This window comes from Pleurodeles waltl, chromosome 1_1 (genome assembly GCF_031143425.1).
Source record: "Pleurodeles waltl isolate 20211129_DDA chromosome 1_1, aPleWal1.hap1.20221129, whole genome shotgun sequence".
Classification (NCBI taxonomy): Eukaryota; Metazoa; Chordata; class Amphibia; order Caudata; family Salamandridae; genus Pleurodeles; species Pleurodeles waltl.
Window position 1 is genome coordinate 175,843,456 of NC_090436.1, and position 20,092 is coordinate 175,863,547.

The 20,092-nt window shown below is 44.3% G+C and overlaps 1 long non-coding RNA gene across 1 annotated transcript in view; it reads right to left on the reverse strand.

The window, feature by feature from the left end:
* LOC138300695 (uncharacterized) overlaps nucleotides 1-20,092 on the reverse strand; it is a 140,289-nt gene that overhangs the window by 22,928 nt on the left and 97,269 nt on the right. The window contains exon 3 of the long non-coding RNA XR_011205040.1: nucleotides 13,086-13,160. This is a non-coding gene — a long non-coding RNA (uncharacterized lncRNA). The remainder of the gene's footprint in view (nucleotides 1-13,085; nucleotides 13,161-20,092) is intronic.

The following is a 20,092-nucleotide window of genomic DNA, read 5'->3' on the forward strand; positions in this document are numbered from 1 at the left end:
AAAAAATGACTCTACCGCAGTGCTAAGCGGTGCAAGGGGCTTCTAAACATGCCACTTAGTTTCTTGTAAGTATTAGTGAAGTGATCATAAGCTGTGTGCCTTTGGTTTCTTCCATTGCATTGGAATCTAGCTGGTAGACTCCAGATAGCTCACAGTGAGGATGATACTCAGGCCTTTGTTTTTGGCTGAGCTAAAGGTGAAAATAAGAAAGCCCTCTCGCTGCTTGCAGGTTGCCGCTCCTGCGGGAGCTGCTGACTGTATTTCGGTATCTGCAAATGACACTGGGACAAATTCAGAATATTTCACTGGGACCAGTTCAGAGATGGCTCAACAGCAGCTGCCGGATACGGGATCCAGCAGAATCCCCCTCATTTCCTGTGCTATTTTCCATACGATTTTTGCTTTTCCATTGGAAACTTTCAGCAATATTTTGTAAAATTTAAGCTGCTTTTCTTTGCATCCCAATTGGTTAGTAAATCCTTGCAATGCATGTATTAAAAGAAAAATATCCTTTGCAAAAATGGAATCAACGCTTTAATTAACCATATTTGGTCTTCTTGTGCTTTACCAAAACCTACCACTTAGACCTTTAAATATTAAACTGCAATATGTGATGGTATCACAACTATTGCAGTGTGGGTGGCTGGAGTGAAAAAGACGATTCAGCCAAATAGGGCACTTGTGCAGTAAGAATAAATAAGAAATGCTGGAAAGGATTGGCTGGCTTGCACCAGTCTTAAGTAAGACGGAATAGCAGGAACAGTAAGTGCTTCATAAGTTATGCTAATGAAGCTCTCTGGAGTATGCACTAATGAGCGGTGGTCTCTTTACCATGTGGTTGGGGCTTTTTTTTCCTACCGCAGATTGAAATCGCATGAATGGTCCCGGTGGAGTTCCGGTACGCCAGCTTTTATGTCCGTCAGTTCATACTGAGTACAAGAGGTACTAGGGATTGTTAAATGCACTGTGATCCCACGATATGGTCCTATGCCCAAACCACTGCCATTGTCTCCCAACTACTAGCTCTTTGAGCTGCAACAGTGTAAGACTGTTCTCAGGGAAACCTTTGGTATTGTGTTGTACTATAGTTTCATTTATATATACATTTCCATCCCGATGAGGTGCCTAAGTGATTTATATATGGGTAGCACCCTACTCCTTTGGACATGCTTGGTTGAGTGGATCAGTGGTTCTGTGTGATATGACATGACTGAAATAAGAATTATATTGTGGTTTATGTAGTTGCTCCTTGTATAGTGAAACAGAGTGAGAGATAGGAAATTTAGGCCCATATTTATTCTTTTTTAGCGCCACATTTTAGCCGCTTTTGCGTAAAAAAATTACGCAAATGTGGCGCTAAAAAAGTATAGATATGGGCCTTAAGCTTATAATTGATTGGAGCTAAGGAATGAGAAGTAACTGTGCATGTGTCCGTGGCTGCCATCCTTGAGGGAGAACTATGCCCAGCTGCACCATGTCAGGATGTGTTCTTTTATATCAGGCACAGTCTGTCTCTAGTATGGCACAAAACACTTTCTTCAAAGTGAGGACAATTTCCAAATGGTTTGGTAGATTGTTTTGCAAATCACAGTCTGGTTCGGCTCCTCATGATATGTTGAAAGGGTCAGTGTGGCACATGTCTCTAGTAATCACGCCTCTGTTACTGATCTGTTTGTGCATTCTTTAGCCATGTGTGTAAGAAATAAAGCTGCTATCCATTGTTTTTTCACATCCCCTGGTCTTGCCTGTCCATATTATTGCTTACATAAGGAAAAGGTCTCAGTGCGGATATTCAAGATGAGACCAATGTGATCCTTTTCCGGGAAACTTCTTATTGCTAATTAGCTAAACGTTTTCAAACAAGCATTTATAACTGACAAATATTTCAATGAGGTCCATCAGTAGAGATCCACAGAGGCTAACAAAGTTTAATTGCCATGCTACCACATAGGGTGTGTGATATACAACAAGAATCCAGTGGCCCGCAAAGTTGTTGCAATACCCTTCCACCAGTTTGTCCCCATAATTAGGTTCCATAATTAGGCTGCATATTCTTGATGAAGCTTGGTCACCCATCACTGTCTAGTATATAAGATGACAGGTAAGCTACGCTATGGATTTTTACTATTTATTTTGTTCGCTTATTTTACCATTCTTTTGCACTCCAACATTTCCTGGGCCCTGCCCCTTCTTACTGAGACAATACACTGTTTAGAAGCTTTGGGATTTCCATTAATGATCTCCTCAATAAACACCTATGGTTCATGGCCTCCAGTGCCCTCCCATATTTTGTACTGCCTCCCCTGGCTCTTACAGACAACTGTGTGAGTGCACCAGGTTGCATTAAATATTTACAGAAAAATCTACAACTATTTGTAACGCCTTTCTAGTTATTCTTCATTTCCCCTATCTATCCCCACAGCAAAGAAGTACAACATTTACTGCGATGAATTTCAAACATATGTTTTTTCTGTCAAGCTTCCTCCTCCCTCATTCCTGGTTAACTTTTTTTCTCAATAATAGTCTCCCATACCATAAAGGCTACAAAAATTGATGTTACATTTTCACATTCTTTTCCTGCAGGCGAGTGACACAAGGGTTGAATAAGAAAAGGAGGTGAACTCAAGGAGGAATAGTGATGAGAAGAGGCAGAGGTTGGATTGGGAAGAAAAGAAAGGACAAAAAGGAGACCAGAAAGTGGTGAAGAGTTAAAGTAGGAAAGAACAAAAAGACAATGAGAAGACCAAAAACTGGAAAAGGAGATAACGAGAGGCAAAGCTCAAAAGGAAAAGAGGAGACCAGGAAAGGAAAAGGATAAAAATAGAACAATAAGAGAATAAGACACGATTAATCATGAGGAATGGGAAGCAGAAAAGTGAAGGCAAGAGCTTAGAAAAGAAGAATAGAAAGCACAGACTGAAAATAAAGAATAGATCAAATAAGGGAGAATTGAGGAAAATAAATGAAATTCATAAAAAGAAGAAAAAAGAAAAAGACAGAGAAGGGGATAACAAGGTATAGAATATGAGAAGAAAAGAAACAGAAACAAAAGAGTATGTGCACAGAAGGGCACCAGTGGGGAAAGAAAAGATGAGAAGAACCGGAGAAGGGGTGAAGCAATGACAATTAGCACTGACGGAAAAACAGATTGAGGAAGAGAGTAAAGAATGGTGAGGTGAAAAAGTAGGGATGAGAGAGAAGCAAAATAAAACAGAATATACGAAGAAGATGAGGCAAGTAGAGTAACAGATAAGAGTGAAAGGGGAACTGTAGGAATTGATAACTATGACAGAAAGAATAAAAAAGAGGGCATGACGATGAGATGTGGAAGGTGTGACATGGGGAAATGTTTAACCCCTTTGATGCTAAGCCTTTTCCCCCTTCTGTGCTAAGCCTATTTTTTGGCTATTTGGGGTAGTTTGCGCTTAGGCCACCATAACTTTTTGTCGACATAAGCTATCCACGCCAAATTTGCGTTATTTTTTTCAACATCCTAGAGATTCTAGAGGCACCCAGGGATTGTGGATTCCCTTGGTGGGGACCGAGATATTAGCCAAAATACAGCTAAAATTTGAGTTTTTTCGGAAAAATGGGAAAAAGTGCTGCAGAAGAAAGCATCTGCTTTTTTCCCTGCAAATGGTATCCACAAAGAGTTTGTGGTGCTAAAATCACCATCTTCCCAGCTTTCAGGAACAGGTAGACTAGAATCAGAAAACTAAATTTTTCAACACAGTTTTGCAGTGGCGGCCGGTAATTTTAGGAGGGGGGGACGCGGGCGGGACACACAGGCACACGTGCATACTCACATTCATTCACATGCGGGCATTATCAAATATTCAAACATAGACGCACACACCATTCATTTGAAAAAAAAAAACACACACACACACTTACCTTCAGCTCTGCCTCGGAGGTCCCAGGAGGGTTGGGACTGCTGCCTTCCCTCACTGGCTAACCTAAGGTCAGCCAGTGAGGGAAGGCAGCAGTCCAAACTCATCACAGAGTGGGATGGGGTCAGTGAGACTGCTGACCCCATCCCTCTCTGTGACGAGGTGTCACTGATTGACACTCAGCCCTTGGCACTTCAGGACTTAAAACTGAAGCTCCAAGGTCTGAAGCAATCAGTGACGTTAGCCCTCGTCATGGGGGGGGGGGCCTCGAGGCACCTTTGCTAGGCTGAAGAGGTCACGCCCACAGGGCTGTGCCTTCTTCAGCCCCGCAAAGTTCAGGTCAGGCAGCCGGTAGCCTGCGCAAACAGCGCATGTCCAGCTCCTGGCTGCCTGACCTGAAAATAAAGAGCCTCTGTTAGGCTGACCTTTGCACAGCCTGACAGACACTCTTTTTGTGGGGCAAAATGTGGGGTGCATGGTCCCACTGCTCCAAAGGACAGGCCACGGCTGCAGGTTTGGCATTTTACTGGGACATACCCTATTTTTCCTATTTTTGTGCTTTCAACCTCCTGCCAGTTAGTGACAAATATGGGTGTGAAACCAATGGTGGACCCTGGAAAGCTATACATTTCTGAAAAGTAGACAAAATTCTAAATTCAGCAAGGGGTCAATTGTGTAGATCCTTCAAGGTTTTCCTATAGAAATAAATAAAATATTGAAATTGAGTTGAAAAAAAAGCTAACTTTTTCCAGCTATGGCAGATTTTCGAAAGCAATATACTGTTACGTCCGCTTGTGCCTTGTGGGGATATATAGGGCTTATAGGTTCACCAAGAACCTAAGGTATCCAGAGCCAATAAACGAGCTGCACTTTGCAATGGGTTTTCATTGTGTACAGGGTATACAGCAATTCATACAGTAAAATATAAAGAGTGAAAAATAGGTATCAAGGAAACCTATGTATTTTCAAAATGGGCACAAGATATGGAGTTTAGAAGCAGTGCCTATTTGCATATCTCTGAATTTAGGGGTACCCATAAAAGCATCTGAATTAGAGGGCATTTCTCAAAATGACTTCTTTCTAACACACTGTCCTACATTTGGAAGGCACAAATGCAGAGAAAGACAATTTGTAATAACATGTGTTGTCCTATTCTGTGTTCCCCCCAAGTCTCCTGATAAAAATGGTACCTCACTTGTATGAGTAGGCCTAGTGCCCGCAACAGGAAACGCCCCGAAACGCAACGTGCACACATCACATGAAAACTGCTATTTTTTTGCAAAGTGCCTAGATGTGGATTTTGGGCTCTAGCTCAACTGACACCTAGGGAAACGTAGCAAATCTGTACCTTTTTGAAAGAATCATACCAAGGGGAATCCATGATGGGGTGACTTGTGGGGCTCTCACTAGGTTTTTTCACTCAGAATCCTTTGTAAAACCTCAAAATTTGTAAAAAAAAAAAAAAAACACATATTCCTCACATTTTGGTGATGCAAAAATTCTGGAATCTGAGGGGAGCCACTAACTTTCTTCCACCCAGCAATCCCCCAAGTCTCCTGATAAAAATTGTACCTCACTTGTGTGGGTAGGCCTAGTGCCTGTGACAGGAAATGCCCCAAAGCGCAATGTGGACACATCACATTTTTCCATTGAAATTGATGCGTTTTTTGCAAAGTGCCTAGCTGTGGATTTTTGGCTCTAGCTCAGCCGAACCTACGGAAACCTAGCAAACATGTACTGTTAGAAATGGGGTCTCTAGTTGGCAGAGGTATACACCCTTGTCTAAATAGGGATCACAATCCTAGTGAGGGTAAGTCACACAAACAGTCCGAATTATCCTGTTCCCACCCTCTGGTAGCTTGGCACTGAGCAGTCAGTCTTAACTTAAAGGTAATGTGTAAAGGATTTGTGCAATAAATCATGCAATAACAAAGAGAGAACGCCCCAGAAAGACACCACACAGGTTTAGAAAAATATAGGATATTTATCTGGTTAAATGAAGGTCAAAACGATCAAGATCTGATAATCACAAGTTGAAATATCACTTTTGTAAAGATAAGAAGAGACTTAAGTTCTTAAAAGCAACAATTGTCTCTTGCAAGCACAGAGGAGGAAATGCGTGGAAAAAGGTAGGTGTGCGTCTGTTTTCCGGGTGCACACAGACAATGCATTGATTCTTTTTCACGCGGTAAGGGCTTTGCAGCAATTTCCCGTGCTCAGGCTTGAATGCTCTTAGCGATGCAGGGTCTTTTGATGCCCAGGGTCGATGTGTGGAAAGCTGAGCGTGTGGGGCGAAGTCACAGCTGTTACGTCGATCCGGCGGGTGATTCAGCGGAATTTCTGCCGCACGGCTGGCACTGTGTCGAATCCTCTCACAGGAAGTTTGGCTGCGTCGCTCCGGCTTGTTGATGCGTCGATCTGGTGGCTGTACGTCGAAGTTCTGGTCAAAACGTTAGTGCTGCATCGAACTCCACTCAGGGAGCCGGGCTGCATCGTTCTGGTTCGGCGATGCAGTGATTTTCTCACCACTGGACAGGCTCTGCATCGATTCCGGCAGGCTGTGCGTCGATTTTCGCCATACAAGGAGTTTCTTTGCAGAGATGAAGTATTTTTGGCTGAGGCTTCAGGCAACAGGAGGCAAGCTCAATCCAAGCCCTTGGAGAGCACTTCTCAGCAGAGCCAAAGGTCAGCAAGGCAGCAGGGCAACAGCAAGGCAGGAGTCCTTTACAGCAAAGCAGTCCAGGTGAGTCCTTTGGGCAGCCAAGCAGCTTCTCTTGGCAGGTTGCAGGTTCTGGTGCAAAGTGTCTGTCCCAAGAAATGTCTGGTTTGGTAGGGTCAGGGACCCAGTTTATATACCCAAAAGTGCCTTTAAAGTGGTGGAGACTTCAAAGAGTGGTTTTGAAGTGCACAAGGTCCCCTTTCAGTACAACCCTGTCTGCCAGGGTCCCAGAAGGGGGTTTGGCAGTCCTTTGTATGAGGGCAGGCCACTGTCTATTGAAATGTCAGTGTCAGGCCCTCCAACCTTCCAGCCCGGGAAGACCCATTCAGAATGCAAATGTGTGCAGGTATGACTGAGCATCCAGTGTTTGTGGGTGTCTGGGTGAAATGCACCAGGGATCTGTTAACCAGCCTAGCCCAGATGTGGCTTGGAGACAGGCTTTAAGGCACAGAGGGATTTAAGTGCAGAAAAATGCTCACTTTCAAAAAATAGCATTTCTAAAATAGTAATATAAAATTCAAACTCACCAGTCAGCAGGATTTTGTATTACCATTCTGGCCATACTAAATATTACCTGTTTACCCCTTTCTAATCAGAATCTACCACTCAAACAGTTTATGAGGGTAGCCCTAATGTTAGCCTATGAAAGGAGCAGGTCTCACAGCAGTGGAAAACGCATTTAGGAGTTTTCTACTACCAGGACATATAAAACACACAGATATATGTCCTGCCTTTTACCTACACAGCACTGCCCTCGAGGTTACCTAGGGCCTACCTTAGGGGTGACATATATGTAGTAAAAGGGGATTTTAAGGCTTGGCAAGTACTTTTAAATGCCAAGTCAATGTGGCAGTGAAACTGCACACATAGGCCTTTCAATGGCAGGCCGGAGACATGGTTAAGGGGCTACTTATGTGGGTGGCACAACCAGTGCTGCAGGCCCACTAGTAGCATTCAATCTACAGGACCAGTAGATCAAATATGCCAATGGGGTATGAACCAATGTTATCATGTTTTAAGGGAGAGAGCATATGCACTTTAGCACTGGTTAGCAGTGGTAAAGTGTGCAGAGTCCTAGAACCAGCAAAAACAGGGTCAAAAAGTGGAGAGAGGCAGGCAAAAAGTTGGGGGTGACCACCCTAAGGCTGTCAGGTCTAACATGTACCTTTTTGAAATCTACACACAAAGTGGAATAGAGGATGGGGTGACTTGTAGGGCTCTCACCAGTTTCTGTCACCCAGAATCCTTTGCAAACCTCAATATTTGTCTAAAAAACACATTTCACTCACATTTTGGTGATGCAAAATTCTGGAATCTGAGGGGAGCCACAAACTTCCTTCCACCCAGGAATCTGAGGGGAGCCACAAACTTCCTTCCACCCAGCATTCCCCCAAGTTTCCTGATAAAAATGGCACCTCACTAGTGTGGGTAGGTCTAGTGATCTTGACAGGAAACACCTCAAAACGCAACATGAACACATCACATTTTTCCACTGAAAACCGAGGTGTTTTTTTGAAAAGTGCCTAGTTGTGAATTTTGGGCTCTGGCTCAGCCGGCACCTAGGGAAACTTTGCAAACATGTACATTTTTGAAAACTACACACCAAGGGGAATCCAGGATGTGGTACCTTGTGGGGCTCTCACCAGGGCCTGTCACCTATAATCCTTTGCAAACCTCACAATTTGTCAAAGAAAACACATTTTCCTCACATTTCAGTGATGCTAAGTTCTGGAATCTGGAGGGGAGCCACATACTTCTTTCCACCGAGCATTTCTCCAAGTCTCCTGATTAAAATGATACCACACTTGTGTGGGTGCCGAAACCACAGTCAGCCTAAAAACGTATTTAGAAAAAACTGGGCTTATGGTGCCCTTTCAATCTCTACACGTTTTTGGCCCTTCCCTGTCACAGGCACTAGGCCCACCTTGACAAGTGAGGTATAATTTTTATTGGGATATCAAGGGAAATGATGGGTGGTAGGACAAGCTGGGTGGTGATCCCACACAGAAATGTGAAGACAATTGGATTTGTTTAGCTAAATTTGAAGTTTGCAGAGGATTTTGGGTAAGAAAATGTTGAGGGATCCACACAAGCCACATCTCTCTGCACTTCCCGGGGTGTCTAGTTTTCAGAAATGTCTGGGTTTGGTAGGTTTCCCTAAATGGTCACCGAGCCCAGGACCAAAAACTCAGGTGCCCCCCTTGCAAAAACAGGTTGTTTTGTGATAGATACTTTTGATGTGTCCATGTTGTGTTTTGGGCACTTGGCCCACCCACAAAAGTGAGGTAGCATTTTTATCAGGTGACCAAGGGGAATGCTGGGTGGTAGAAAATTTCTGGTTTCATTATGTTTTTGGAAGAATATGACACAGAGTGCAATAAAATGTGTGTTTTTAGTCACATTTTAAGGTTTGCAGGGCATTGTGGGAAAGAAAACTTGTTGGGATCCACGAGTGGCACACCACCATGTACTCCTGTGGTGTCTAGTTTTCAAACATATCTAAAGTTGGTAGGTTTTCTGTAGACAAGAAACAAGCATGCTACCAAGTCTCCAACTTCTGTGATGTCCCAAACATTCAAATTGTGAAAAAGCGCCCTTAGATTTTGTTAAAAAAATACCTTACACATTAAACTAGTTGGTAGCATGCTTCATCATTGTGGTCCTACCCGAGACACCTAGCATGCCAGGGGTATGCTTTGATGCCTAATTACAGTGGAGTGTTTTTTTTGTTTGTGAGTTGAATTCCCAACTGAGAGGAGAAGTGCCATAAAATGGTCTTGTTGCTACCAACTGTACTTATAACATACATACTTGTTAGATTTTGCACTAGGGGTGAGTGATGGTTCAATATATAAAATTTATTAACAAGAGATTTCACAAAAATTAAACGCACTGTTAATAACTGAAAGGGTAAAAAACTGAACCAATATGACACAGCTCGTGAGCTGTAAAGCCATGTCAATGCACCAACTGCTTTACAGCTCATTCACACACTTTTCATACGTTACACACACAAGACTATTCACGCTGCCAGCAGCATCACTCACATCACCAAACCACGCGATTCAAGGGTCCATCACTTTCATATGCCTGACACAGTAATCACTCTGATTGATGGTGTGTGTGGACTGATGTTTGGCTAGCAGTGTGTGTAGTGACCAGCAGCAAATCACTACTCACATAGGGCCAGCCAATCACCAGCTCACATACACCGCCAGCCCACGCACACCACCAGCCCACGCACACCACCAGCCCAGCACTAGTCCACGCATACCATCGCATTTATTTTAACAAACAAGAAAACACAAACCAATTGTAAGTAAATACAAAACTACAAACACAACAGCTCTAACTAAATACATCGCACTAATGCCAAATGTGAACTGAACAAATAATAGAAAATGATACATACCAAGCAGTTCACTTTTACGCTCACAGTTGCTCCCAAAAACTCATTATTGTGTGGTACTGTTTAAAGCATGTGGGCATACACTACTCAGGTTTAGAAGGACAGTCATGGCAGCACATATGAGTCTCCTTCCACACTTTTCTTCACATACAGACTTTACATCTCCTACTGGGAAATTCTTTTTGGGCATGGCAGGAATGTGATCATCAAAGTAGTGATATTTCATTCTAGCCACATCCTCTACCACTCCAACTGTAGAAACACGTCCCTGTTCCTCTACAAAAAAGGCTGCCTACCAAAGTCTCCTGGAACTGAACAAATGTCATCTGTGACTAAGAACAATCCTTGAATACATCAAGGGCCGTATTTATACTCTGGTTGCGCCGAATTTGCGTCGTTTTTTTCGACGCAAATTCGACGCTAAACTAACGCAAACTAACGCCATATTTATACTATGGCGTTAGACGCTTCGGGCGCCAAAGTGCCCGGAGTGGGCGTCATTTTTTAGCGTGAACCCCTTCCTTGCGTTAATGATATGCAAGGGAGGCGTTCCCGTCTTAAAAAATGACTCCCAGGCCTTTTCGTGGTATTTATACTCCCGGGCAAAAATGACGCCCGGGAGTGGGCGTGGCCAAAAACGGCGCATTTGCGCCGCTTTTTAACGCCTGGGTCAGGCATGGCGTTAAGGGACAAGTGGGCTCAAAATGAGCCCACAGGTGCCCTCCCCTGCCCCCAGGGACCCCCCCTGCCACCCTTGCCCACCCCAGGAGGACACCCAAGGACGGAGGGACCCACCCCAGGGACATTCAGGTAAGTTCAGGTAAGTATTTTTATTTTATTTTTTAATTATTTTTTTGGGCATAGGGGGGCCTGATTTGTGCCCCCCTACATGCCACTATGCCCAATGACCATGCCCAGGGGACATAAGTCCCCTGGGCATGGCCATTGGGCAAGGGGGCATGACTCCTATCTTTACAATGATAGGAGTCATGTTGATGGGGGATGGGCGTCGTTAAAAAATGGCGCAAGTCGGGTTAAGACGATTTTTTTGCCTCAACCTGACTTGCCCCATTTTAAGACGCCTTAACGTCATTTTTGCCCAACGCCGGCGCTGCCTGGTCTACGTGGTTTTTTTCCACGCACACCAGGCAGCGCCGGTCTGCTTGCACCGGCTAACGCCATTCCATAAATACGGCGCCCGCATGGCGCTTCAGAATGGCGTTAGACGGCGCTAAATTTTTTGACGCTAAACTGCGTTAGCGCAGTTTTGCGTCAAAAAGTATAAATATGGCCCCAAAAGCATTAAAGGTTGCTAAGTGGAAGAGATTGATAGACAACTTCTTATACCAAATGTAAGCTTTACAAATAGTAGTGTAAGGTTTCAACCTCTCATCTACTCGATCAACACTTCCAATGGGCTTATTATAGTGTAAAATGCACACTGGTTTGCACACTTCAGCAACCTCACCCCAAACAGTCACAGGTGAAGTACTTTCATCATGGATGGTAGTCAGCATGTAGACATCTCTCCTGTCTGCACATTTCACAGCTAAACTTTCATCACTACGCAAAGTGCAGCACTGTCCCCTCTAAAGTTTTTTTATAAACAAGTTCTATTAGGTAACCTTTATGTTTAAAGCAGATTGTGCCACAAGCAACAGTGTCCAATTTGTCCAATTCGCTGTACAATTGCACACCAAGGTAGAAGTTATCTACATACAAATGGTGACCTTTGTTAAAAAGTCCTCTACCAAGTTCCAACACAGTTTTCTCACTAACTCTGAAAGTGGACGGACAACTGGGGGGGAAGGTCAATACTGGAATCCCTACCAGTGTACATCCTGAAGTTATAGACATACCCAGTCCTACTCTCAGACAGCATATACATCTTAATTCCATAATGTGCCCTCTTGCTAGGAATGTACTGCCTAAAAACCAAACGGCCTTTGAACAAGATCAAAGACTCAACCACAGCTATTTCTTTCCCTGGAACATAAATCTTTGAAAACCAATCTACAAAGTGATAAAGGATAGCCCAAATCTTAAAAAGACGGTCATAATAGGGTGATCTTGTGGTAACGCTGAAGCATTATCAGCAAAATGCAGCATCCAAAGCAGAAGCAAAAAACAATCACAACTCATGGTTGCAGGAAATATAGCCGTTGCCATCAAGGGACTAGTAGACCATTATGACTATAGTGACGGCTACCGCCAGATTTACAGGAGTCCACCTGCTAGCTCTAGAGTGGGGCTTAAGCCTGGCACTGTTGTCCCTCAAATGCTGTTTAGCACACAAGATAGTCTGCTCAACAATCTCACCCAAAAATACATCATCAATAAACAGAAAGAAATTTATAGACAAAAAGTTTTCAGTATTCACTCTACACCCTGCTTCACCAGTAAAGGCAGGCAACTCCGGCTTCACCATGTTTGGGGCAACCCATAGTTCAGCTCTTCCAGTGGGAAGCCTTGCAGCCCAGATGCCTCTTGCTGCACTATTTGCACATTAGTGCCCTTCTCCTGTAAAGGAGGCACTTCCACTGAAAGTGGCTCAATCATCAAATGATTCCTACCAGACAGAAAATTCACTGCCAGAGCATTACACTTCCTCCTCTGCCTCAGGTGCAGAGTCAGTCTCATAATCATGGTCAGAGGAAGATTAAAAAAACATACTAACTACCTGCTGAGTGGTAATCCTGTGCTAGCCATAATCCTTACTAATAAAAGCAACTTCACAAATGAGTGAGCAATAACCAACACCATGTAAAATAAGTAATAAACAAAGTGTGGCTTTATCACAAAGACCTAATTACTCAAAAACAATGCCACTCACTTGCCAGAGACAGCTAGACTCACCAACACCTACTCTGCACAGACACAGTAAGCACCAATGATATCTCACTAGAAAGAAAAAACCCAAAAAATTACAAGATGGCACAATATATATTGTGCAGAAATGCAAGGGTAATTTCACACACAATAAAACAGATGCTAAACACATAAAAACACATTCATGCAGGGAAATTATACTCATTTAGAATAAACAGTACAAAAAACATTTTCTTACCAAACACATTCAACTACACAAACTGCAGATCAACCGCAAGCAGGAGTCACAGCAAAGGAAATCTAAAGCTTTGCACTAGAATGAAAAGGAGAAATAAAACATTACAATCACAAATGTAAACAATGATAAGAAACAAAACAGTTAAGAGTACAAAACACACAAACTTTCCCTGGTGTCTAGTGGTGGCCAAAAACAGCCAAAGGCATACCAATTCCACACCAAAGGGCCCTATTGAGCCACCCCCTAAAATATCAAAAAGAAAATCCCTTGTGTCTAGTGGGCTTGCCCAAGGGGTTGCTCCACACAAATGTATTAAATAAATTCCCTTGTGTCCAGTGGGTTTGGACCAAGAAAATGGCTGATCTACACCCGGGGGGGGGAGAGTGAAACATGGATAAATATTGCCCCATAGGGGTCACTCCCCTTAAAAACATAATGCAGACAAAAATCCCTGGTAGTCTAGTGGATTTCAACTCCGGGGGGGGGGAGGGCAGATCGGCCAAAAAAAAGCTGATCTACTCCCAGGGGGGCCCTCAAGGGACTGACCCTTGCCTAAGGGGTCTCTCCCCTAACAAATTAAACCTAACACAATCCCTGGTGGTGTAGTGGGTTTCAGTCGCCCTGGGAGGGGGGGCAGGTCGGCTCAAAAAGATAACTGATCTGACCCCCAGGGGGCCAAAACATAGATATCACTATTGTCTCCCTAGGTGAGTGGCCCTTGTTTAAAAAAAAAAAAAACTTGTAGCCCAATGGTAGAGTCCTGCTCTACGATCGTGGCTCTCACCGCAATCGTGGAGCAGGAATCCACTCTAAACAGGCACAGGAGTAAAGGAAAAACTCTTTCCTTTTCCCCTGTGTCTGTTTCCCCCCCACCCAAACCTCCCAAGAAGGACTTATCGAAATGATGTCCTCTCCTGAAGATGCACTGGAAGCGAATGGCTTCCAGCGCGTCCCAGCTGCAAGTGATGTCATTATTTGACATCACCAGATCACCAACGAGGGTGGTGGGAGTGGCATAGGAAACAATTCCGCTGCCATCCCCTGTGGGGGGGGTTTGAAATGGGTGGCCCACAGGAGGAGCTCTAGTGCTTCCCCTGTGGGTGGGTGCACCGTCCTCAGCACATGCCCACCGCCGCTGAGTATGGAACCGTTCCATGCTTAGCATGGAAGGGGTTACAGGCGGCCAGAGAGGACAGGTCTGAAGGGAAAGTGATACGAGATTGAGAAGATAAAAAGAGAGAAGCAGGAAAGGTAGAGTCAAAGAAGGAATATATAAGCATAAGAGTAGTTCAAGAGATGAGAACAGAAGGAGTACTCGGTGGACAGAAGAGAAGGGAGGACAAGAGAAGACTGAGAATTAGGCATGTAAGGAGTGGGCTTCTTGAAGCGAGAAGAAAATGAGGGGAGAAGAGGAAAAAGGAGATGTAGTTAACAAGAAAGTGCGGAGTTTGGATGACACAACAAGAAGCAAAAAAGGAGTTGGAAGGGATGGTGAGGCAGCTGCTGGAAAAAAGGTGAATAGATAATAGGAGTGGGAGTCAGTAGAAAAGTAGAATGAGAATCAAAAAGGAAAGGAGAAGAAACGAATGAAAACAGAAGAGGAAAACAGAAGGAAGATAAGGGGAGGAGAAAAACATTTGAGGTGTACAAGAAGAGAAGCAAACTTGATGGAACAGTGGGGATAGGGAGGGTGAAAAAAGAAGAGTAAGAGGAGGAAAAAAACAAGCAAAAGAAATGTGATGTAGATTAGGAGAAGCAGAAGAATGACATGAGAAGAATAACCGCATTAGAACAGAAACTCAGGCCTCGAAGTAAATTCTGTTATTCTTTGCTCTATTTCATGCAACACAATTGATCGTTTAAGATCCCCTCATTTTCTCTTCTACACCATTGAGGCTAAAGAGCTCTGAGCCCTGTAGGATGACCTTGAAACATAACATCAGCATTCATGGCTAATGGGCCCAAAGTAACAAACTAGTACTTCTGTGATACTTCTAATGAAATAATTATTTTAGCTTGGTGTTGCAGGAGGTTCTGAGTAAATAGGCTTCCATGTGCTCCACAGAAATACTCTCAGCAAGCAAAAGCCTCAAAACTGGCTGTTATTAGGAAAGGTCAAATAGAATCTGGTTGCTGGGAGTAAAGCTGTTACTTGAGACACTGAAGTGAAGGCATTTTGGTTTATCAATAGTGGGTATTACATGACTGGGCAACAATCTAGAAAGGCAAGGCAACTGGTGTGAATTGCTCAAATTCATGTGGAAGGTTGATCAACAATATTTGGGATGCAGCTTTTATTCGCAATGACATATATGACATTGCTGAATATTCATTATTATGATGGTAATTCTTACAGAAGGAGAGCACAAAATAAATACTCCTTTATATACAAATTAACCACATTTTTTGTACACACTCATTCAGGGGTTTGCAACGGGATTTGTTATGTTTCCCCTGTAACAGCATAGCACTTTCTGGTTGCCAAATTCTGAACACCTAAGCACTCTTGTAAATACAACTCAGATGAAAGGGTTAACAATATCAGCCCATCTTCCCACCCCCCGCTCCCCAAAAACAAATCATATTTTTGTGTGGGATCTAGGGAAACCTACCCTGGAGTGACCTTCAAAACGCTCTACTTCTAAGGACAAAAGGAGACAAAGATGAGGAGGTTAGAAAAGGACAATAAGATAAAAGATAAGAGAAAGTGACAGAAGATGAGAGAAAATGGAAACTTGCAGAAGTCATTGAGGGAGGGGGAAAAGAAGATAAAACAAAGGGAAGGAAAACATTGGAAATGAAGAGGAGATTGCAAAACCGATATGTTAGAAATGGGGTCTCTGGTTGGCAATGAGTTTGCACTCTTTCCAAGCAGAGACCCTCATTCTAGCCAGGCTTATCTTAAAAGCAATGTGCAAACTATTTGTACAACTGCACATAGTAACACAGTGAAAACACCACAAAAGGACTCAACACCAGTTTAGAGATATAGCCAATATTGATATGATTTAAACAAGACCAAAACAACAAAAATCCAACACACACAAGCTAAGTTATGAATTTTCAAAGATTAAACTTGAATATACCGCTTAGTAACACAAATGCTTCAATTTAGTGCTATCACAGCATTGTGACGGAGTCGTTCCCAGCAATCTGATGTCAATGGTGCTGGTCCCGGAGTCCATGGACCCCGACGTACAGTACCTTTTGAAAGTGAGGAAACAAGCCGGTGAACGGAGTCAGGGAAGCGAGGCGTCGCTGGATCCGGTGTGGCATCAGCTCCAGTGCTGCAGAAGAGTGGATGAGGTAGCATCGGTGCGAAGCGTTAGTTCCTTACACTCTAACGGGGTGAAGGGCGGCGGGTCAAGATGCAGTGGGGCAACCTCACGGGGTCGCAGTCACATCACAGGGCTGCAAGCGCCGCACCAGAGATGGGTGTCACGGACGTCGGTGACACAGCACTCGGGACACACAAAGTCATGGGACGCCAGCGAGGCTGCAGCGCGTCAGGCCTGCAATGTCAGTCGGGGTTGTCGCACTCCAGCAGGGACCATGGCTTCGGCTGCAGGCGGCATCGCGGGGTCAGGCAGTGGCATTAGTCTGGGATCATTGCGCTAGGTTTTTCTTGATTTTCAACCAGCTTTCACTCCCAAGGGCCCAGGAACTGGAATAAGCACCACCTGGCAAGTTAAGGTCCACAGCAAGTGAACCCAGAGGCTGGTAGGTGATGTCTTTGCTGTCCCTGAGACTTCTTAACAGAAGGCAAACTCAGTCCAAGCCCTTGGAGAAACTTCAAAAGTAGGATACACAGCAAAGTCCAGTCTTTGTCCTCTCTAAGGCAGAAGCAGCAACTGGATCCAGAAGTATTCTTGAAGTCTGGGATTTTGGGTCCACTACTTATACCCATTTCTGCCTGTGAAGCAGGCAAACCTCAAGGTCTCTGTTGTTTACAAGATCCTGCCTTGCCCAGACCTGGCCCCAGACACACATCATAGGGTCAGAGACTGCATTGTGTGAGGACATGCACAGCCCTTTCATTTGCAGGTCTCAGTTCCTCAATCCCCACTCTAACCCAGGAGACCCATCATGATATGCAGGACACTCCCCAGCTCCCTTTGTGTCACTGTCTAGAGGGAATTCACAAACAGCCCAACTGTCAGTCTGACCCAGACATGGATTCCACAAGCAGGCAGAGGCACAGAATGGCTAAGTAAGAAAATACCCACTTTCTAAAAGTGGCATTTTCAAACTGACCATCTAAAAACAACTTTGCCAAAATATGTATTTTTGAAGTGCGAGTTTAGAGACCCCAAACTCCTGACCTCTATCTGCTCCCAATGAGAAACTGCACTTAAAAGATATTTAAAGGAAGTCCCCATGTTAACCTATGGGAGATATAGGCTTTGCAACAGTGAAAAACAAATTTTGCAGTATTTCACTATCAGGACATGTAAAACTGACCAGTACATGTCCTACCTTTTAAATACACTGCACCCTGCCCATGGGGCTCCCTAGGGCTTACCTAAGGGGTGCCCTACATGCACAAAAAGGGAAGGTTTGGGCCTTGAAAGTGGGTACACTTGCCAGGTCGAATTGGCAGTTTAAAACGGCACATACAGACACTGCAGTGGCTTGTCTGAGCCATGTTTACAGGGCTACTCAGGTGGGTGGCACAATCAGTGCTGCAGGCCCACTAGTAGCATTTGGATTACATGCCGTGGGCACCTCTAGTGCACTTTACTAGAGACCTACTAGTAAACCACATATGCCGATCATAGAAAAGCCAATCACCGATACAACTTACACAGAGAGCACTTGCACTTTAGCACTGGTCAGCAGTGATAAAGTGCCAAGAGTACCAAAACCAGCAAAAACTAAGTAAAGCATGCAGTCAAGAATATAGGAAGCAAAGACAAAAACAGGGGGAAACCACGCCAAGAATGCCATGTCTAAAACAATAGAAATCAGTAGAAAAAATGAGAGACAGAGAGAAGAAAGGTGAAGAAGAAGAGAAAGTGATAAGGAAAGGCAATAGGAAATGTTTATTTTAGTTTGTCAGCCAGAAAGAGTTTATTTCAAGTTACAATCCATACAATAAAAGTATATGGGGGTCCTTATGACCCCGGCGGACGGTGATAATGTGGCGGTAGTACCGCCAACAGGCTGGCGGTACATACCGCCACATTATGACATTGGCGGGTTGGCTGCAGCCAACCGGCCAATTTACCATTCCTACCATCATGGCGGTAGCAGCAGCCAGGCCGGAGATAACAATCTCCAGCCCGGCCACCGCTATTGTACTGCCGACAGCATTTTGAGCCTGCCTACCGACATGGTTTTCGTGGCGTTGGCTGTAGGCCCTACCAGTGACAGGGAATTAATTCCCTGTCACTGGTAGGAGGCTCACCCACCCCCCAAACACTCCCCAGACGCCCCTCACTCCCTCCTCCATCCACGCCCCCCTTCCGATTCCCCACCCCCCATACACGCACACACTCGCAGACACACATCACGCATGCACACACTCACTCACACTGGCATACACGCATTCATTGACGCATGCATCCATTCATTCTCGCACACATCCGAACACACATTCACACTAACATACAGACATGCATTCACATTTCCATTTGTACATGCATTCTCACACATGCATACACCCATGCAAACAACACTACACACACAGTCGCATTCACGCACACACTCACACATTCATGCACACAACCCCACACACACACACACACACACACACACAAAACACCCCTCACCCCCCCACCCCTGTCGGAAGCCCAACTTACCTGCATCCAGTGGGTCTTCCGGCAGGGAACGGGGAGCTGCTAACACCTGCAGCGCCCGCCAGCAGAACAACGCCAGGCGGTATCATGTGTAATGATACGGCTGGCGCAGTCTACTGGCATGGAGCTGCTGGTGGTAGCAGTGCCACCTTACCACCATCTGCCAGTATGACCACAGCCGGATTTCCGCCTTTCTTGTGGCGGAAGTCCGGCTGTGGTCATAATCTGGCGAACGGATGGTAGCTGCGGTGACGGTCTTTTGGCAGCCGCCACTGTGGCGTTAGGTGGCTTATACCACCATTGTCATAATGTAGGCCTATGTTTGATTTAAAAAACAAGGCTCATCGTAAAGATATTATTTTCAAAACATAACATCAGAAAGACATCGGTAAAATAAGATTATAGGTAAAAACGGGAATGTGATAAAAATAGGAATGTGGTTGAGCTTTGATGTGTTGTTGTCTTATCATCCAGGCAGCCAATAGATAGTGTGAGATGGCAAACACCAAGGTCCATATTTACTGCAAGGGAATTTGCTGTGCTGTGTTGCATGAAAGGGAGAGAGCGGAAATACACCTTTATCTACTAAGATATGGTGCACTTCTGCTCGCTCCTTGCCCTGGCACACTTGTGGCTGCCTTGTTCCAGCGCAGGCACCTTTGTGCCATGACGCAAAGGTACTTGCAGTTTCAGGCATATTCTTCTTTACATGTGTGCTGCAAAACCTTAACATTTTACTGACCACTGAAAAGTAGTGCCAACCCGTTCCAAACGGGAAGGTACAAAATGTTTGTGAAAGGCCACGATCCTAAAAGTTTGTGCGAGTTTAATGACTGATCTCTAGTTTTCAGTCCTACAGCCTCATTTCCTACCTCTAATGCTAAACGTACGAAGATGAAAAATCAACAATAATGGTATTTTTTTGCCTATGTAAATTCATTATGGAGTTCGAAAAGACCACTAATACTAATTCCGTGAATCAGGACTGGAACTTAGAAGAGCAAATGTTTTGTTTCCTACCTAACTTCCACTTAAATGCGTTAACACATTTTTGAATAGACACTTTCATCCAGGGTGATGCGCTGACCTTTAGAAAAGGGTCACCGCGTTTCTTGACCATCCTTTCTCTGTGCATAATATGATAAATAAAGTAGGGGTCAGTGACCATAATTAGGGCTATTCTACACTTACGCTGAATATCCTGGCTAT